The following is a 10,872-nucleotide window of genomic DNA, read 5'->3' as shown; positions in this document are numbered from 1 at the left end:
TTCCCCATGTCATTTCTCCCCCCCCCCACCCCACCCCCCACTGTTCCTCAGACGTTCTTGTTAACTGCTAGAAATGGCCCACCTTGCTTGTCACCATGAAAGGTTTTTCTCCTTCCCCCCCTCCCCCTGCTGGTGATGGCTCATCTTAAGTGATCACTCTCCTTACAGTGTGTATGATAAAACCCATTATTCTCTGTGTGTGTGTGTATATATATAAATCTCCCCACTGTATTTTCCACCGAATGCATCTGATGAAGTGAGCTGTAGCTCACAAAAGCTTATGCTCAAATAAATTTTTTAGTCTCTAAAATGCCACAAGTACTCCTTTTTCTTTTTGTGGTTGAAGGGTTATCTTTACTGAAGGGAACATTTTAATTGACATTTATGAGCTATCCAATAACTGTGTTGTAGACTTTCAATTTGTGTTATGAGGCATTGTTTGATTAAATTAGTGAAATACACCCTAACCATAGGGAGAGCACTAGAAAAAAAGATCTAAACGTAACATGGGCTGTTATTGCTATACAATGTTTGTACCAGAACAGGGTTAAGCTTTGGATGATTAAATGTTTCCAACTTTAGTGAATTCAATAGATGAGAAAAGTAAGACATTTTTTGGCGGATGTACACTATAACCAAGCATTGTTTAATGAAATTTAGCAGGTGATCAGTACCTATAAAATTATTTTCAGATGTATCAATAAAATAATTTTAAAAGCAGCAGAGATATGTAAGTATTAAAGTTGCCCACTCTGTATGCAAAGTAAAAATGTTTTGTGCTTTCTGCAAAGCTTTTATTTTCTTAGGGAAAGCCTGCATCCTAATTTGAATAATAAACTCAGAAATAGCTTTTTTCAAAGCATTCTGGTCTATTGTCTCCATCAAGCATTCAAAACACTGATAGGCTAATTCTGCTTCTATTAGATACCTAATGTATGTTACAAACTGCCTAATTATGTTTTTTTACTGTACTTGATAGATTTTAACATTAACTTTGTCATTATTGTATGAAAAATGAATATAAAAATGCCAGCTTGCTGCACCATACTTTTTTCCCCATCAGTTACTTCCATATCAAGTGTGCAAGTCTAAAGGAAATAACTGCCACCATTGCAAGGTCAATCTGATACATAGATACCAGGTTTTATACTTTCTACCGGACACATCATCTTCTCTACCATCACCATTTCCACCAAGAACCATGTTTTAATGTGTGTGTGTGTGTGGGTGGGGGGGGGGGGTTCTTATGTAACTAATAAATCATAACATGCATGAACGGTCATAGCTCCTGTCCACTATCATGTCCACTATCAACAATAAAGGACAGACCAATATGTGAATGTAGAGAAGACATCCAAACCATGGAACATCTAGTGAACTAATAGCTTCTAAGACCCTGGAGTACAACCAGATTCATTCCATGTCACCAGAAGCCATATAGTGGATGACAAATTTGGACATCAACCTTTAATGTTGCTTTCCAAGATGCCATACAAAAGAAAAAGGATGGATTGGTGAGTGTGGCAGTATGACGCATATGATGGCTAATGTATTTGCCATGTGCATCCCAGGGGTTATATAATGCACATCAATATTATAACGTGGCTTCAACTGGAAACAAACTTCTGGTGGAACATAAGGAATTAGTCACACCTAACGTCTTAATTTCTTTTTTTTAATTACAGTGCTGAATCTAGTTTGATTACACTGTGAAATCTTTAATAATAAATGTTGTCTAGAGTATACATATTATCACTAATGGTTAGAGCTGTGACATTTATTTTCAATATTCAAACTCGAAGTATGCAAAATACCTAAAACTTTATTTAAAATATTATCTTGCAAAGAGAAGCATTTAACATTCTGTGAAATCCTACAGGAATTCATGGAAGCTAGCATTACAATATACATACACAGCTATGGTTGATACACGTATGTGGGGCTTGACATGAATGTCACTGGATTCAATAGAAGACTCCTATTAACTTCAGTGGGCTATATATGAATCAGGGCCCTAATTACCTTCAAATTAGCTGGTAGACTCTAGGAGTACTGCAGAATATCTATGTTCGGTATGCGGGGAAAGCTCTTTACGTCATTCTGTAATGACCTCCATTTTGAAGTAATCACTGAGAAAGGTGTATAGCTCTTGTCATAAAAATAAAATCCCTCCTGGCCAGAGGAAAAACCCTTTCACCTGTAAAGGGTTAAGAAGCTAGGATAACCTCGCTGGCACCTGACCACAATGACCAATGAGGAGACAAGATACTTTTAAAGCTGGAGGGAGGGAGGAACAAAGGGGCTGTGTCTGTCTGTGATGTTTTTGCCGGGGACAGAACAGGAATGGAGTCTTAGAACTTGGTAAGTAATCTAGCTAGATATGCGTTAGATTATTTCTTTAAATGGCTGAGAAATTAGAATGTGCTGAATAGAATGGATATTCTTGTCTTTGTGTCTTTCTTGTAACTTAAGGTTTTGCCTAGAGGGATTCTCTATGTTTTGAATCTAATTACCCTGCAAGGTATTTACCATCCTGATTTTACAGAGGTGATTCTTTTTACTTTTTCTTATATTAAAATTCTTCTTGTAAGAAATTTAATGCTTTTTTCATTGTTCTTAAGATCCAAGGGTTTGGGTCTGTGGTCACCTATGCAAATTGGTGAGGATTTTTATCAAGCCCTTCCCCAGGCAGGGGGATGCAAGGTTTTGGTGAGGATTTTGGGGGGAAAGAGTTTCCAAACAATTCTTTCTCAAAAAATAATCCCGGACATTTGGTGGTGGCAGTGGAGGGCAAAGGGTAAAATAGTTTGTACCTTGGGGAAGTTTTAACCTAAGCTGGTAAAAGTAAGCTTAGGAGGTTTTCATGCAGGTCCCACATCTGTACCCTAGAGTTCAGAGTGGGGAAAGAACCTTGACAGCTCTCCTGCCAGAGAATAAGTCACCACACCATGGAACTTGGAAGATAGCAGGAAGTAAGAATAACTGAAGGATCCCAGGAGAACCTTCTCCTAAAGAGTCTATGCTTTGTCTTTTGCACATCTACAGTTTCCTGCAGAGGGATCTGGAGGACTAAACAAAGCTCTGTATGATGTTGCACTCCATATGTTTTATGGAAGTATGCTTATAAGTGTGAATATTATGTAACTGAAATATGCTTTTATGCAAAAGGTCTCTTGTAAGGTATTATAACAAAGGTTATAAACTACAAATAGGAGGAATATATTCAGTATGCATGTATCATTCTTTATCTGAAACTAGAAATGTGAAGTATAACTGAGGTCCTATTATCATTATGCAAAGTGTGGACCATTAATGGTGGTTTAGAATCTTGATGGCTCCCATTGACTAGGACAATTGGTTGTAAATGGTTTATTTACTTGCAAACCTTCCTATATACATGAAGGCCAACCTAGGAAGAATGTAGACTAGGGGTCTTACAAGGACATGCAACCATGTCACATGATATTGGAATCCATCTAAATCCTTGGTTTCAGAGTAGCAGCCGTGTTAGTCTGTATTCTCAAAAAGAAAAGGAGTACTTGTGGCACCTTAGAGACTAACAAATTTATTAGAGCATAAGCTTTCGTGAGCTACAGCTCACTTCATCGGATGCATTTGGTGGAAAAAACAGAGTAGAGATTTATATACACACACACAGAGAACATGAAACAATGGGTTTATCATACACACTGTAAGGAGAGTGATCACTTAAGATAAGCCATCACCAACAGCAGGGGGGGGAAGGAGGAAAACCTTTCATGGTGACAAGCAGGTAGGCTAATTCCAACAGTTAACAAGAATATCAGAGGAACAGTGGGGGGTGGGGTGGGAGGGAGAAATACCATGGGGAAATAGTTTTACTTTGTGTAATGACTCATCCATTCCCAGTCTCTATTCAAGCCTAAGTTAATTGTATCCAGTTTGCAAATTAATTCCAATTCAGCAGTCTCTCGTTGGAGTCTGTTTTTGAAGCTTTTTTGTTGAAGTATAGCCACTCTTAGGTCTGTGATCGAGTGACCAGAGAGATTGAAGTGTTCTCCAACTGGTTTTTGAATGTTATAATTCTTGACGTCTGATTTGTGTCCATTCATTCTTTTACGTAGAGACTGTCCAGTTTGGCCAATGTACATGGCAGAGGGGCATTGCTGGCACATGATGGCATATATCACATTGGTAGATGCGCAGGTGAAGGAGCCTCTGATAGTGTGGCTGATGTGATTAGGCCCTATGATGGTATCCCCTGAATAGATATGTGGACAGAGTTGGCAACGGGCTTTGTTGCAAGGATAGGTTCCTGGGTTAGTGGTTCTGTTGTGTGGTGTGTGGTTGCTGGTGAGTATTTGCTTCAGATTGGGGGGCTGTCTGTAAGCAAGGACTGGTCTATCTCCCAAGATCTGAGAGAGCGATGGCTCGTCCTTCAGGATAGGTTGTAGATCCTTGATGATGCGTTGGAGGGGTTTTAGTTGGGGGCTGAAGGTGATGGCTAGTGGCGTTCTGTTGTTTTCTTTGTTGGGCCTGTCCTGTAGTAGGTGACTTCTGGGTACTCTTCTGGCTCTGTCAATCTGTTTCTTCTTCTTCAAAAACACCATCCTAGCCACTATGGATGTAGAAGCCCTCTACACCAATATTCCACACAAAGATGGACTACAAGCCGTCAGGAACAGTATCCCCGATACTGTCACGGCTAACCTGGTGGCAGAACTTTGTGACTTTGTCCTGACCCATAACTATTTCACATTTGGTGACAATGTATACCTTCAAATCAGCGGCACTGCGATGGGTACCCGCATGGCCCCACAGTATGCCAACATTTTTATGGCTGACTTAGAACAACGCTTCCTCAGCTCTCGTTCCCTAATGCCCCTACTCTACTTGCGCTACATTGATGACATCTTCATCATCTGGACCCATGGAAAAGAAGCTCTTGAGGAATTCCACCATGATTTCAACACTTTCCATCCCACCATCAACCTCAGCCTGGACCAGTCCACACAAGAGATCCACTTCCTGGACACTACGGTGCTAATAAGCGATGGTCACATAAACACCACCCTATATCGGAAACCTACTGACCGCTATTCCTACCTACATGCCTCTAGCTTTCATCCAGATCATACCACTCGATCCATTGTCTACAGCCAAGCGCTACGATATAACCGCATTTGCTCCAACCCCTCAGACAGAGACAAACACCTACAAGATCTCTATCATGCATTCCTACAACTACAGTACCCACCTGCTGAAGTGAAGAAACAGATTGACAGAGCCAGAAGAGTACCCAGAAGTCACCTACTACAGGACAGGCCCAACAAAGAAAACAACAGAACGCCACTAGCCATCACCTTCAGCCCCCAACTAAAACCCCTCCAACGCATCATCAAGGATCTACAACCTATCCTGAAGGACGAGCCATCGCTCTCTCAGATCTTGGGAGATAGACCAGTCCTTGCTTACAGACAGCCCCCCAATCTGAAGCAAATACTCACCAGCAACCACACACCACACAACAGAACCACTAACCCAGGAACCTATCCTTGCAACAAAGCCCGTTGCCAACTCTGTCCACATATCTATTCAGGGGATACCATCATAGGGCCTAATCACATCAGCCACACTATCAGAGGCTCCTTCACCTGCGCATCTACCAATGTGATATATGCCATCATGTGCCAGCAATGCCCCTCTGCCATGTACATTGGCCAAACTGGACAGTCTCTACGTAAAAGAATGAATGGACACAAATCAGACGTCAAGAATTATAACATTCAAAAACCAGTTGGAGAACACTTCAATCTCTCTGGTCACTCGATCACAGACCTAAGAGTGGCTATACTTCAACAAAAAAGCTTCAAAAACAGACTCCAACGAGAGACTGCTGAATTGGAATTAATTTGCAAACTGGATACAATTAACTTAGGCTTGAATAGAGACTGGGAATGGATGAGTCATTACACAAAGTAAAACTATTTCCCCATGGTATTTCTCCCTCCCACCCCACCCCCCACTGTTCCTCTGATATTCTTGTTAACTGCTGGAATTAGCCTACCTGCTTGTCACCATGAAAGGTTTTCCTCCTTCCCCCCCCCCTGCTGTTGGTGATGGCTTATCTTAAGTGATCACTCTCCTTACAGTGTGTATGATAAACCCATTGTTTCATGTTCTCTGTGTGTGTGTATATAAATCTCTACTCTGTTTTTTCCACCAAATGCATCCGATGAAGTGAGCTGTAGCTCACGAAAGCTTATGCTCTAATAAATTTGTTAGTCTCTAAGGTGCCACAAGTACTCCTTTTCATCTAAATCCTTGTACTTTTCCATTGATGAGGCGGGGATGGGAGCAAGCACAGACAAAAGATTCCCACCTTGTGCAAAGCTATAAAAGGGGGTGGAGCAGGACCAAAGAGGCTGCCAGTTGTAAGAAAACCCTTGCTTATCACCTGAGATGTCTGCTGGAACTAACAAGGACTGTACCGGGGAAAAGGATTGGACACAGACTAGGAAGGAGTCTAGTCGGTGAAAGAAGCTTATTGGCACTTCTTTGAGGGTGATATATTACCTGTAATCAGTTTCTTAATGTATTCGGTTTAGACTTGTGTGTTTTGTTTTATTTGGCTCTGTGACTTACTTTGTACTGTCCATTATTACTTAAATCCTACTTTTTATACTTAATAAAATCACTTTTATGTATTAATAAACCCAGAGTAAGTGATTAATACCTGGGGGAAGCAAACAGCTGCGCATATCTTTATATCAGTGGTATAGAGGGCGGACAATTTACCGTGTAAAGCTTTATACAGAGTCAAACAGATTTTTTTTTTTGTGGTTTTGATCTCAGTGGGAACTGGGTGCTGGAGACATGTAACCTGCTGAACTGTTTTCAGTTAAGTCAGCAACTTTGGGATCATGGACCAGATCCTGGGTCTGTGGTGCAGCAGGTTAGCATGTCTGGCTAAACAAGACAGGGTTCTGGAGTCCCAAACTGGCACAGAAAACAGGCTCAGACGTAATTTCAGCACATTATGTGACAGTCCCAAGGGGATCTCTGTGACCAAACCCATCACACTCTGTACTTTTCAAGTCTAAAACAAAAAATCCAGATTAGCTAGAGAGAGGTAGGACAGTCTTGTGATTAAGACACTGGGCTGAGCCTGGTCAGTTTCTGACCTGGCCACAGACCACGTGTGTGACCTTAGAGAAGTAATTTAATCGCTTTGTGTATTCAGTTCCCCAACTGTAAAAGAAGGAAAATGTACTTCCTTTTTCCCACACCTTCAGTTTCCTCCATTTATTCTCTACACCCTTGGAGGTAGGGACTATCTCCGATTTTGTGTTTGTACAGTGTGCAGGACAATGAGGGCCTGATTTAATTGGGGTCTCTAGATGCTAGCATAGTAAAAATACCAGGTTTTCTACCTTTTTTTTTTTTTTTTTTTTTTTTTTTTTGGGAGAGCAATGAATTCCCTTTAATGACATATTTGGGAAAGGTTTATTAATTGATATTGGAAATAGTGGTTTAATTTCAGCATTGGAAAGAAATATGTAATTAATATAAGTTTAAAATAAACTGATCAGAATATACATTTGTTTGGAATTAAATTACCACACATAAATGTTAATTAAATTTGCCACAGTTGATAGTAAGATTAACGTGTACAGTTAACAGAAGCAGAACTAGAGGCAATTAGCAGAATTAGGTGTTTTTTCTACCGAGAAACTATATCCCAAATAGTAATTGTTTATACCCATAGACACACTGCAAATATTACTAATAGCATAATTACATCAATATAATGCTTCTTTATAAGCACAAAATAGACTTTGATTGGGGACCAGATAGGCATTATGCTGTGCTTATGAAAATGGTCCATGGTTTTTGATACACTTGGGCATCTTGGTGGTTCTGTAATTGATGCTTATATTTTTACATGACAGGAAGAAAATAAATTTCTGCTGATGCCATGTCACAGCTCCTCAGCCATTTTCTAAAACACTTTCTGTAATATTAGATCACATTTTGTGTTTTCGTGTATGTACATGTATCCATCCTGTGAATATTCACAACTTTTATTTCTAAGAATCTCTAATTTGGGGGTCAGTGACATTTTAGGGGAAAACTCAGTCCACTGTCCCTAGTACCTTGAGTATCTAGAATGGGCACTAAAGATCCTGAAGGGAGAGAGACCCTGAGGCTGCAATGGCTGGCATAGGCTTCACAGCCCTCCAGCACTCCTTTGTAGTGAGGAAAGATTGAAAGGGTCTATGAAGCTACGGAATCTCCTAACTTGTCCTTGCTTTGTCCACACTCATCCCTGTAAAATGCCATGCAGGGAGCCCCTACATGGCTGGATGTGTGCATCCCCCCCACACACACACACATTTTTTGTGCAAAGGAAAGCATTGCCCCATAGTGTTTTACCAGAATTAATTCTCATGGCACCTCTGTGAGGCAGGTACAATGAGCAGGTTTACAGCTGAAAATATTGAGACAACAATTAAAGGGGGGACAGTATTTAGTGTCAGAGGATGGCTTACAACTCAGCAGCCCTGACTGACAGTCCTTACTCAGACCACGCATCTAGAAGACTTAGTAACATTTAGCCATTAATTTTTAATAACTGTGATGGAGTTGTACTACTAAGTGATTTTTCCCCCCTCTCCCTTTAGGGGGCTAAGGATAGGAGGGACATGTTCTACAAGCCCCTATGAACCCCCAAGGACCACTTAGTTTCCTCCCATTCTCTCTGCATTAAGGCCTTGAACTCTGCCTCGCTCACAGCAGGAGAAAGTTGATACTGTTCAAAGACCATCAATGCCATTTCACAAATCTGTTAGATTGGATTAAAGGAGAGCGACTCCAGGCACATGCTTCTGCCCAGGGGCTGAGTACACTGACTCTACAATACTCCTCACCTCGGCAGCATGAAGCGAGCAATGAAGCTGAGGTCCCCAACTAGAATCTTCAATGCCTTTTCAGTGATCTTCTTAGGGCTGGATTATGAAAATAATAGCACCAGTCATCTGAGGACTTCCAGTTTCTACAGATATCTTGACCCATCCCACAAATCTTTAGTTACAGAAGAAGTCCTCAATCATTAAATAAAAATAAACATATTAATTCTCAGCACTCCTGTGAGGTAAGGAGGAAGGTTCATTATGCCCACTATTCAGACAGGCATCTGAGGCATAAAGATGGTAAGTGAAGTGCTCAAAGTGACAGAGACAATTCCTTGTTCTAACTATTCACAAGTTGCCACTCAACATGAATCAGTATGGAAGAAGTGGGTCTTTGATTGTATCCAGTTGGCAGTGGATACAATGCAGTTAGCACTATACTATGCTTTTAAAAGTACTGCCTGGTTCTGTAGAGTGGAAACCTTCTGCATACGGCTTTCACCGCTGTAGAGGCTGGATATATTTTGCCAATAGCTTCCTCTCCTCCTCTGTGAACCATATTAGAACTGAACACGATCTAGTTCTTAATATGACTAGTGTTATAGAACAGTGCCACCTGCGTTATACCCATTGTGAAGTAAACAGCAATCAAATCAAGGCCCTGTTACAGACACTCTTACTCATGTTAAATTGTGTCTAATATGAACAGTCCCACTGAAACTATTGAAATAGCTTGAGCAATTGTGGTGGTCATTTCTAACCATATATTAACTCATGTTATAATATTACACACACGGTGTTTTATAAAGTCATAAGACATTAAATATCTCCTCTTATCTTATTGTGAAATTTAAACTAAGCATTTAAAATAATCTTGGGTTTAACATGGCTATATTATAAAAAAAATATCAGATTTTTAATATCGTCAGTAATTTATTACCAGCTACATTATTCTAGAGAGAACAGGTCTGAAACAAATTACTGCAGGTCTAAAAATATATCTAGTAAAGAATTACTGAATTAATACAAAATGCAGAATCAAATAATTATATTCTTACAACTGGAATTTGGAGGGAAGGTGAAGAACTGAAAGATTTTTATTACTAGGGCTGCATAAATATGTAGCTGTGTAATTAGTAATACATTACTTTCAGTCAGGATAATGTCTTTATTTTTAAAAACTCAAAAATATATTGCTTTTCTGATCTGGATTATTTGTTGCCAGTTCTGATATTAAAAATTATGGTATTTTAAAAATTTTTGTTAGTTTTCTAATATACCTACAAGAACAAAGGCATAAAACAAATTAATTAATCCCTTCTATTCTTTCTTTCTGGCTTTTATACATTGGATACAAGGATGTCAATTACATATTATAGTTAAGGAGTACTTGTGGCACCTTAGAGACTAACAAATTTTTTAGAGCATAATCTTTCGTGAGCTACAGCTCACTTCATCGTTAAAGCTTATGCTCTAATAAATTTGTTTGTCTCTAAGGTGCCACAAGTACTCCTTTTCTTTTTGCGAATACAGACTAACATGGCTGCTACTCTGAAACATATTATAGTTACTTATTCATCATCTTATATTATAAATGTTTATTGCATTGCCATATTTAAAAATATTCTGCAGTAAATATTAATGCAGCTTTCATCACTCACGTCTCTAGTGTCATAGGACTCAATCCTGCAAAGGACTGCATGTAGGGCAAACTTCTGGGTTCCATATAAGTGCACCAGTCTGCCTGCATGCTGTTAATTGCAGGAATGGGACCAAAGCTTCTATTAGGACAGTAGACTGAGAATGTACACAGTAAACTGGAACTATGCCTGGTTATTTGGCAAGCTTGTTCTAAATTCTGTGCCAGGGACACAGTATGCTGGGAATATATGGTGAATGCCTTCATGTTTCACAATTACATTTGAATATCCACGTTCCTCAAAATACACACCTTGGCATGAAACAAGAGATAACGATGCTT

At 39.7% G+C, this 10,872-nt stretch overlaps 1 long non-coding RNA gene across 1 annotated transcript; it reads right to left on the bottom strand.

Moving 5' to 3' along the window:
• Positions 1 to 299: 299 nt before the first annotated feature.
• LOC122457591 lies at positions 300 to 3,407 on the bottom strand. The gene is made up of 3 exons (XR_006277213.1): positions 3,256 to 3,407; positions 2,562 to 2,566; positions 300 to 330 (listed from the first exon to the last, which is right to left on the bottom strand). It is a non-coding gene; the product is annotated as an uncharacterized LOC122457591 (long non-coding RNA).
• Positions 3,408 to 10,872: the final 7,465 nt, after the last annotated feature.

The sequence above is a fragment of the Dermochelys coriacea genome, chromosome 1 (assembly GCF_009764565.3).
Source record: "Dermochelys coriacea isolate rDerCor1 chromosome 1, rDerCor1.pri.v4, whole genome shotgun sequence".
In the NCBI taxonomy this organism is placed as follows: Eukaryota; Metazoa; Chordata; order Testudines; family Dermochelyidae; genus Dermochelys; species Dermochelys coriacea.
Note: the sequence above shows the minus strand (reverse complement) of the source record. Positions and strands in the feature narration are given on the sequence as shown.